Consider the following 10,549-nt stretch of genomic DNA (forward strand, 5'->3'; position numbering starts at 1 on the left):
GCGTGCATTTGACGCGCAGAACTTGCATTGCACTCTGTCCCATTGTATTCAATGGGTCTTTCTTCATTAGCGTTGTTTTTCATGCGCGTCAAAATCGCAGCATGCTCTACTTTTGCGAGTCACGCGCGTTTTTCACGCCCCATTCAAGTCTATGGAGATGCATCAAGAACGCATTGCACTCGCAATCATTGCAAGTGCAATGCGAGTGCAATGCGTTTTAAACTTAAGGGTTGCTAGGTGACCAGAATAACAGTATTTCCCCTGCTCAAGAACGATCATTTAATTAAAAAAACACATCTGCAATTTGTTCTTCACACACACATATATATTGTTCTTCACATGCTATTTTGGGCGCACCGTTCCGCGCGTATCTCCCGACAAGTAAGCAGATGTGCCGAACATCTGTAATCTATTCTGCACTGTGTTCTGCACTGTGTTTTTCTCTTAACCCCTTAGCGCTCTGCGCCGTAGCTGTACTGCGCTGAGTCCCGCGAATAGCGCTCAGCGCAGTACAGCTACTGCGCAGAGACGATGCCGGTTCAGCGCTGTATAGCAGCCCAACCGGCATCGTTAGCCGCGGGATTTCAACGGTAATCTACCGTTGACATCCCCGGCTAACACCCGCGGTCGGAGTGGGCTCCGATCGCGGGTGTTTAACCCGTTAAATGCCGCGGTCAACGCGACCGCGGCATTTAACATGCCTTCTGGGGGTCTTTACCCCACGATCGCCCCCCCCCGCACCGTTTTCGGGGGTCCGATCGCTGTTTTGGCACCTCTGGGGTCCGATCGGGACCCCAGAGAAGCCTGGAGGGTTTACCTTTAAGATGGCGTCTGTGACGTCATCTTAAAGGCAAAGTGTCAGCCTATGCATCTGCATCTGTACATTAGTATTGCAGAGTATTATCAAGAACAAGCAATCAGATGATTGCTTGTTCCTATCCCATGGTGGATCAGGTAAAAAAAATGTAAAAAAAAATGTTTTTCAATAAAAAATTACTTTATAAATCACTAAAAATGCCCATAAGCCCCAAAACATATAAAGAGACATATAACGCTCAAAAAAGTCTAAATCATAACACAAACCCCACATATATAGTATCACCGCGTCCGTAACAATCCATAGAATAAAACTAAATAACTATTGAACCCATATGATGAACGCCGTAAAAAAAAAACGTTAAAAACCCGCCAAAAATTATGATTTTTACCTATTATATCCCACTAAAAATGCAATAAAAAGTGATCAACAAAACGTATGTACTCCAGAATGATATTGTTGCAAAGAACAACATGTCCCGCAAAAAACAAGCCATCAACCAGCTCTATGGCCAAAAACGTAACAATGTTATGCCACTTGGAAGACGGCGATGCAAAAATGATAGATTTTTCCCCACATTAGGGTTTTATTTGGCAAATTTAGTAAAACATAAGAAAAAATATTCATGTCTGGTATCCCCGTAATCGTATCGACCCATAGAATAAAGATAACATGATTATTAGGCTATACGGTGAACACGAAAAAAAAAAAAAAGTAAAAAATCCAGTACAGAATTGATGCTTTTCTACTCATGACCTCAAAAAAAGTTCCAAAATTTTCAACAATAGGTGATACCAACCCCAAAATGGTAACACTGGAAAAAGCATCTCGTCCCGCAAAAAAAATGCCGTCACATGGCCCAAATAACGGAAAAGCGAAAATTTTATAGCCTTCAAAAGGGGGCAACCTGAAAACTAAAATCCTGGCAGCTGCAGGGTGCTCCTTCCCTTCTGCGCCTCGCTGTGCCCCCATAACACAAGTAATGTCCACATGTGGGGGGTCGCTGCACTCAGGAGAAATTTTATGGTGAGTTTTCTCTTTTTATCTTTTGGAAATGTGTAAATTTTAGGGCTAAATGAACGTATAACCGACAAAATTTGACCATTCTAAATTTCACCGCCATTTTGATTCAATTACTATGAAGATCTCAAGGGGTTAACAATCTTCCTAAAAGCTGTTTCTGATAGTTTGAGGGGTGCAGATTTGAAAATGGGTTGGTTATATAGGGGGTTTTGTAGCTAAATATGTAAAATTTGATTTCAAACAGTATTTATCCCCAAAATAGTCAATTCCGAAAATACGGAAAATCGCTATTCGATTTGTAGGCCGCGTGACGTCAAAATAAATTATCCAAACATTTCAAAAATTATGAAAATGTAAAGTAGACAAATGGGAAATGTTATTCTGCAAGTTATTTAGGTGGTAAATTTATCTGCCTGAAAACGTGGTGATTTTGAATTTCGAAAATGGCAAATTTTTCTAAAAATTCATCATTTTTTTTCTTTTTTTTGTAAATAAACGCAAAACTTATCAGCCAAAATTTACCACTAAAATGAAGTACAACATGTGGGGAAAAAACAATCTCAGAATTGCTTTGATAAGTAACAGTGTTCAAATGTTATTACCACAGGAAGAGACACTGGTCAAATTTCAAAAAAAAGTTGCGAGCCTTAACCTGCAAATAGGCTGCGTCCTTAAGGGGTTAAATGATCCTGTGTTCACTGTTTTCACTGGTTTTATTCTATTCTTCACTGTTCTTCACATCTGCTAACTTGTCGGGAGATAATATACACGGGGAACAGTGAAGAATAGATCGCAGATGTTTGCAACTTATCAGAAGACATTATTTTTCAATTAAATAACACATTTTAATCCCAAACCATGGTCCCTTTGAAAAATGCTCGAGTCTCCCATTGACTCGCGCGTGAAAAATGCGCCAAAAACGCTAACAATACGCGCGTGAAAAACGCAAAAACGCTAATTACTCCAAGGAAAAATGGAACAAAAACGCAGCCAAAAACGTCAGTTTTTCACACATTGCACCCTGACGTGAAACGCAACGCTAGTGTGGAAGAGGCCTTACTTATCAAAGCGATTCTGAGAGTTTTTCCCCACATGTACTTCATTTTAGTGGTAAATTTTGACAGATTTTTTTTGTAAATAAACGCAAAACTTAAGAAAAAATGATTTTTTAAATTTGCCATTTTCGAAATCATTGCGTTTTCAGGCAGATAGATTTACCACCTAAATAAGTTGCTGAATAACATTTCCCATTTGCCTAATTTACATTTTCATAATTTTTGAAATGTTTGGATAATTTATTTTGATATCACGAGGCTTACAAATCAAATATCAATTTTCTGGATTTTCAGAATTGACTATTTTGGGGATAAATACTGTTTTGAATGCAATTTTACATATTTAGCATCAAAACCCCCTATATAATCAACCCATTTTCAAATCTGCACCCCTCAAACTATCAGAAACAGCTTTTAGGAAGATCGGTAACCCCTTGAGATCTTAGTAGCGGAATCAAAATGAAGGCAAAATTTAGAATGGTCAAATTGTGCCGGTTATACATTCATTAAGCCCTAAAATTTTCAAAAGATAAAAAGAAAAAACCCATCTTAAAATTTGTTCTGCAATATCTCTCGAGCACAGAGACCCCCCACATGTGGCCGTTGCTTGTTTTATGGGCGCACAGCGAGGCGGAGAAGGGAAGGATCACCCTGCAGCTGCCAGGATTTTAGTTTCCTCATTGGTCCCTTTTGTAGGTTATAAAATTTTCGCTTTTTCATTATTGGGGTCATGTGACAGCATTTTCTTTTTTGCAGGACGAGATGCTTTTTCCAGTGTTACCATTTTGGGGTTGTTATTCCCTTTTGTTGAAAATTTTGGAACTTTTTTTTTGAGGGCAGGAGTAGAAAAACATCAATTCTGTACTGGATGTTTTACGTTTTTTTTTTTGGGTGTTCACTGTATAGCCTAATAATCATGTTATCTTTATTCTATAGGTCAAAACGATTACAGGGATACCACATATGAATATTTTTTTACACTGTACTAAATTTGTCAAATAAAACCCTAATGTGGGAAAAATCTATAATTTTTGCATTGCCGTCTTCCAAGTGGCATAACATTTTTACTTTTTTGGCTATGGAACTGGTTGATGGCTTGTTTTTTTTTTTTGCGGCACATGTTGTACTTTGCAACAGCATCATTCTGGAGTACGTGTTTTTTTTTTTTTTTTAATCACTTTTTATTGCATTTTGTTGTGGGATTGTATAGGTAAAAAAAAAATCATAATTTTTGCCTCGTTTTTAACGGTTTTTAACAGCGTTCATTGTGCGGGTGCAATAATTATTTACTTTTATTCTACTGGTTGTTACAGATGCGGTAATACTATGTATGTGGGGTTTGTGTTATGATTTAGACTTTTTGGGGGGTTATATGTCTCATATGTTATGGGGCTTATGAATATTTTTATTGATTTTTTTTTTTATTGAATAACTTTTTTTTTTACTTTTTTTCCACAATGGGACATGAACAAGCAATCATCTGATTGCTTGTTCATGATAATACCCTGCAATACTAATGTATTGCAGGGTATTAGCAGTGCCATCCCCAGAGAGTTAAAGGGTTAAAGTTGATTAAGTTAATTAGTGCCAGAAGATGGCAAAATACAAAATAAAATTTGTCCGGAGGTTTTAATTTTTTGTAAAAGCATGAAAACAAAACCTATACAAATTTGGTATCCCCGTAATTGTACTGTCCCAAAGAATAAAGTAGACCTGTCATTTCGAGCGTACAGTGAAATATGTAACATCCAAGCCCACAAGAAAATGGTGCAAATTTGTTTTTTCACCAATTTCACTTTGTTTGGAAATTTTTTCCCGCTTCAATACCACCATTTTGAAGCGCAATTTGTTACGCAGAAAACAAGCTATCACACAGCTCTGTACATGGACAAATAAAAAGCAAAAACAAAAAAAGGGCTGCGACGGGCAAGGGTTAAGCTAAAAATTGTTTTTTACACATCTCCATAAAATCAGTTGTAAACTTACATATTTTCATGTGATCAGGGTAACATCTCTTTTACGTTGTACTAATTTTGTCAAATAAAACCCTAATGTGTGTAAACTTACCTATTTTCATGTGATCAGGGTAACATCTCAGGTCCTTCAGCCTCTTAACAGTAGTACACTGTACACAATGCACATATCTGACCACATAAAATCACAGCATGCCTGCTACTACTTCTAATCCTCTCCAAGCTGGCCTCTGATTTCATGTGCTCAGATAGGTGCATGGTGCAGTTTGGTAATGTTATGAGGCTAAAGGACCTGAGATGAGGTTACCCTGGTCATATGACAATACTGCTGCATGCTAAGAGAACATAGGTATGAGCTGCTGGATTCAGCCCGTGGTGGGTGTGACTCGCTATAGATAACCCCGCATGGCAGGTAAAATTATAAAGTGCAATATATGGGGACGTGAGGGGAACAATTTTTAGCCAAAAGAAGGGTGCCAGTAAGTTACTAGGGCCACTCAACGTATTTGTGAAAAATGTGGTGACAGTTTACCTTTAAGTCATTGTTTTGGATCCTGTCTGGATACCACCTTTGCCCTTCCCTCTTATGGTGATACCCCATTTATATAGCTTTTTTTTTATATATTTTACAGGAAAAAAAAAAAAGAATTAAGAAAATCTCATTTGTTTTTTCATCGCCATCTTTTCGGATAACTATTTTTTGGTTGACAGAGCTGGTTTAGGGCTTATTTTTTATGTGTTGAGTTGTCCTTTTCAGTGGTACCATTTTGGTGCACATAACTTTTTTTTTTATCACTTTTTGGAACATTTTTGTGAAGGGATTTTATGAAAATTTAAATTTTTGGCGAGTTTTTCAGTTTTTGTTTTTAAGGCGTTCCCCGAGCGGGTCCAATAATGTTTCTGACTTATTGTACAGATTTTTACGGACGTGGCGATACCAAATACGTGGGGTGTTTTGGTGATTTTCAGGGTTTTTTTTTACTTTATTAGATGTATATAGGAAATGTTTGTGTTTAGGGGACTTTATTTAATTCTTTTTATTAAAAAAAAGTGTGTTTATTTAGTGTTTTTAACTATTTTTCTTTACTTTTACCGGTTAGCTTGAACAAGCGATCCACTGAAGCTATTCTTCACCTAATATAGTGTAATACAGATGTATTACACTGTGTAATGTAACACATGCTCAGTGTGTCACAGCCGAAAGGAGATCGCACAGTCCCGGGGCTACGATCAGAGCCTCGTACCACCTATCTCCCCCCCCCCCCTCCCTCCCAGCTAAATGCCCCCGACACGCCGCCAGAAGCTTGACATACTATTACTGCACATTGCGGGAACGCACCTCCCGCGATGCAGTAATAGTACGTCAAATGTCAGGAAGGGGTTAAGAGGCTGTGATCTGAAGGGGCAAAAATTATACCTGGGAAATCTTTCTTCTCATCAGCAGCGCATTCTGAAATATCATCCAATTCCGGGCCAAACATGAATTCCCCAGTAAAATGGATGTTGCTGAGCTTCGATCTGACGTCCCCCTTCCAAAGGGCCCTTATGGTATTGTTGGATTATGCTCCCTCTTTGGCTATAAACTTCATGCATTCCCAGGAAGCATCAGTAACCAAACACTACATTCAAAAGCAGACAATACTACTGGAGACCCCCAGTAGTATTACTAGAGAGCCCCAGTGAAGACAAATATTGGACCCCCCAAAAAAATAGACGGCAATACTAGAGACCCCTAGAACATAAAACTAATACTAAAGACCAGAGTGGAGAAAATAAAAAAAAAATCCTCTCCTTTCCAGGCTCACTGCTACACAGCCTCCTGCACAAATGAAAGCTTACATCAGTTATGGAAGTGGTCCTTGCACTCAGACAGTCAGCAGGGTCCAATCCGCAACTCATGGCTTGACAGGCCGAATGTGGCCCGTTGGTGAAGCTTACGTGACCAGGAAATTGAGGAGTCAGAGGTTTGGCTTCCCAACTCCATAGCCCTGGCATTCACTGCCAGAACTGATCACTGGCATTAATGGCGGGCAAGTTGAGCTAAACCCAGACTCTGAATGATGCTCAGGGTCCGGATCAGAGGACCCAAACCTGCAACATTCAGGACGGAACTTAACTTTGTGGTTCAGGTCCGCTCAACACTAGGTATCATGTCCCGCAAAAATGACTCCATAGAACAGTGATGGGCAACCAACATGGGGAGAGAAAAAGAACTGGACCGCACATCCACACATCACACAATGATCTAATGCCGCTAGGCTACATTATATAACGAACTCGAGGTTCTTAGTTACATTTTGATCAAATTGTATAAGCCCACCAACCACTTCACGGTGACCTCTTTATGGTGGGTCCCTACGCTATTATGTGCAGCATCACATGGCGTCCACCCCCGCTGCAGCACAGCACCGGCAGGGACCAAGACCCGGTTGCCCCCCAGTACCCATACTGGCGGGCATAGCCCCCATGGCTCCGGGCCCAGGCCCCCACCAGCACCGCACCACAGAAGCGGCGGACGCCATGCAACACCGCACCATGTGAACAGGAAAAAAGGCTCACCGAGTGTGAACAGGTGTTAACTACTCACCGTTCCATGTGGTCTCAGACACTGGCTGAGAGGAAGTAGGCGGCCCCTAAATGCAGTCTCCTGCTAATTTAAAAACACCTGGGTCGAATGGGGCGGAGTGCTGGTACCAGGAAAAACAAAATAAATGAAGGTATAGAATGTACTAAACCAACATGGGGAGAGAAAAAGAACTGGACCGCACATCCACACATCACACAATGATCTAATGCCGCTAGGCTACATTATATAACGAACTCGAGGTTCTTAGTTACATTTTGATCAAATTGTATAAGCCCACCAACCACTTCACGGTGACCTCTTTATGGTGGGTCCCTACGCTATTATGTGCAGCATCACATGGCGTCCACCCCCGCTGCAGCACAGCACCGGCAGGGACCAAGACCCGGTTGCCCCCCAGTACCCATACTGGCGGGCATAGCCCCCATGGCTCCGGGCCCAGGCCCCCACCAGCACCGCACCACAGAAGCGGCGGACGCCATGCAACACCGCACCATGTGAACAGGAAAAAAGGCTCACCGAGTGTGAACAGGTGTTAACTACTCACCGTTCCATGTGGTCTCAGACACTGGCTGAGAGGAAGTAGGCGGCCCCTAAATGCAGTCTCCTGCTAATTTAAAAACACCTGGGTCGAATGGGGCGGAGTGCTGGTACCAGGAAAAACAAAATAAATGAAGGTATAGAATGTACTAAACCAACATGGGGAGAGAAAAAGAACTGGACCGCACATCCACACATCACACAATGATCTAATGCCGCTAGGCTACATTATATAACGAACTCGAGGTTCTTAGTTACATTTTGATCAAATTGTATAAGCCCACCAACCACTTCACGGTGACCTCTTTATGGTGGGTCCCTACGCTATTATGTGCAGCATCACATGGCGTCCACCCCCGCTGCAGCACAGCACCGGCAGGGACCAAGACCCGGTTGCCCCCCAGTACCCATACTGGCGGGCATAGCCCCCATGGCTCCGGGCCCAGGCCCCCACCAGCACCGCACCACAGAAGCGGCGGACGCCATGCAACACCGCACCATGTGAACAGGAAAAAAGGCTCACCGAGTGTGAACAGGTGTTAACTACTCACCGTTCCATGTGGTCTCAGACACTGGCTGAGAGGAAGTAGGCGGCCCCTAAATGCAGTCTCCTGCTAATTTAAAAACACCTGGGTCGAATGGGGCGGAGTGCTGGTACCAGGAAAAACAAAATAAATGAAGGTATAGAATGTACTAAACCAACATGGGGAGAGAAAAAGAACTGGACCGCACATCCACACATCACACAATGATCTAATGCCGCTAGGCTACATTATATAACGAACTCGAGGTTCTTAGTTACATTTTGATCAAATTGTATAAGCCCACCAACCACTTCACGGTGACCTCTTTATGGTGGGTCCCTACGCTATTATGTGCAGCATCACATGGCGTCCACCCCCGCTGCAGCACAGCACCGGCAGGGACCAAGACCCGGTTGCCCCCCAGTACCCATACTGGCGGGCATAGCCCCCATGGCTCCGGGCCCAGGCCCCCACCAGCACCGCACCACAGAAGCGGCGGACGCCATGCAACACCGCACCATGTGAACAGGAAAAAAGGCTCACCGAGTGTGAACAGGTGTTAACTACTCACCGTTCCATGTGGTCTCAGACACTGGCTGAGAGGAAGTAGGCGGCCCCTAAATGCAGTCTCCTGCTAATTTAAAAACACCTGGGTCGAATGGGGCGGAGTGCTGGTACCAGGAAAAACAAAATAAATGAAGGTATAGAATGTACTAAACCAACATGGGGAGAGAAAAAGAACTGGACCGCACATCCACACATCACACAATGATCTAATGCCGCTAGGCTACATTATATAACGAACTCGAGGTTCTTAGTTACATTTTGATCAAATTGTATAAGCCCACCAACCACTTCACGGTGACCTCTTTATGGTGGGTCCCTACGCTATTATGTGCAGCATCACATGGCGTCCACCCCCGCTGCAGCACAGCACCGGCAGGGACCAAGACCCGGTTGCCCCCCAGTACCCATACTGGCGGGCATAGCCCCCATGGCTCCGGGCCCAGGCCCCCACCAGCACCGCACCACAGAAGCGGCGGACGCCATGCAACACCGCACCATGTGAACAGGAAAAAAGGCTCACCGAGTGTGAACAGGTGTTAACTACTCACCGTTCCATGTGGTCTCAGACACTGGCTGAGAGGAAGTAGGCGGCCCCTAAATGCAGTCTCCTGCTAATTTAAAAACACCTGGGTCGAATGGGGCGGAGTGCTGGTACCAGGAAAAACAAAATAAATGAAGGTATAGAATGTACTAAACCAACATGGGGAGAGAAAAAGAACTGGACCGCACATCCACACATCACACAATGATCTAATGCCGCTAGGCTACATTATATAACGAACTCGAGGTTCTTAGTTACATTTTGATCAAATTGTATAAGCCCACCAACCACTTCACGGTGACCTCTTTATGGTGGGTCCCTACGCTATTATGTGCAGCATCACATGGCGTCCACCCCCGCTGCAGCACAGCACCGGCAGGGACCAAGACCCGGTTGCCCCCCAGTACCCATACTGGCGGGCATAGCCCCCATGGCTCCGGGCCCAGGCCCCCACCAGCACCGCACCACAGAAGCGGCGGACGCCATGCAACACCGCACCATGTGAACAGGAAAAAAGGCTCACCGAGTGTGAACAGGTGTTAACTACTCACCGTTCCATGTGGTCTCAGACACTGGCTGAGAGGAAGTAGGCGGCCCCTAAATGCAGTCTCCTGCTAATTTAAAAACACCTGGGTCGAATGGGGCGGAGTGCTGGTACCAGGAAAAACAAAATAAATGAAGGTATAGAATGTACTAAACCAACATGGGGAGAGAAAAAGAACTGGACCGCACATCCACACATCACACAATGATCTAATGCCGCTAGGCTACATTATATAACGAACTCGAGGTTCTTAGTTACATTTTGATCAAATTGTATAAGCCCACCAACCACTTCACGGTGACCTCTTTATGGTGGGTCCCTACGCTATTATGTGCAGCATCACATGGCGTCCACCCCCGCTGCAGCACAGCACCGGCAGGG

Source organism: Engystomops pustulosus, chromosome 9, assembly GCF_040894005.1.
Source record: "Engystomops pustulosus chromosome 9, aEngPut4.maternal, whole genome shotgun sequence".
NCBI lineage: Eukaryota > Metazoa > Chordata > Amphibia > Anura > Leptodactylidae > Engystomops > Engystomops pustulosus.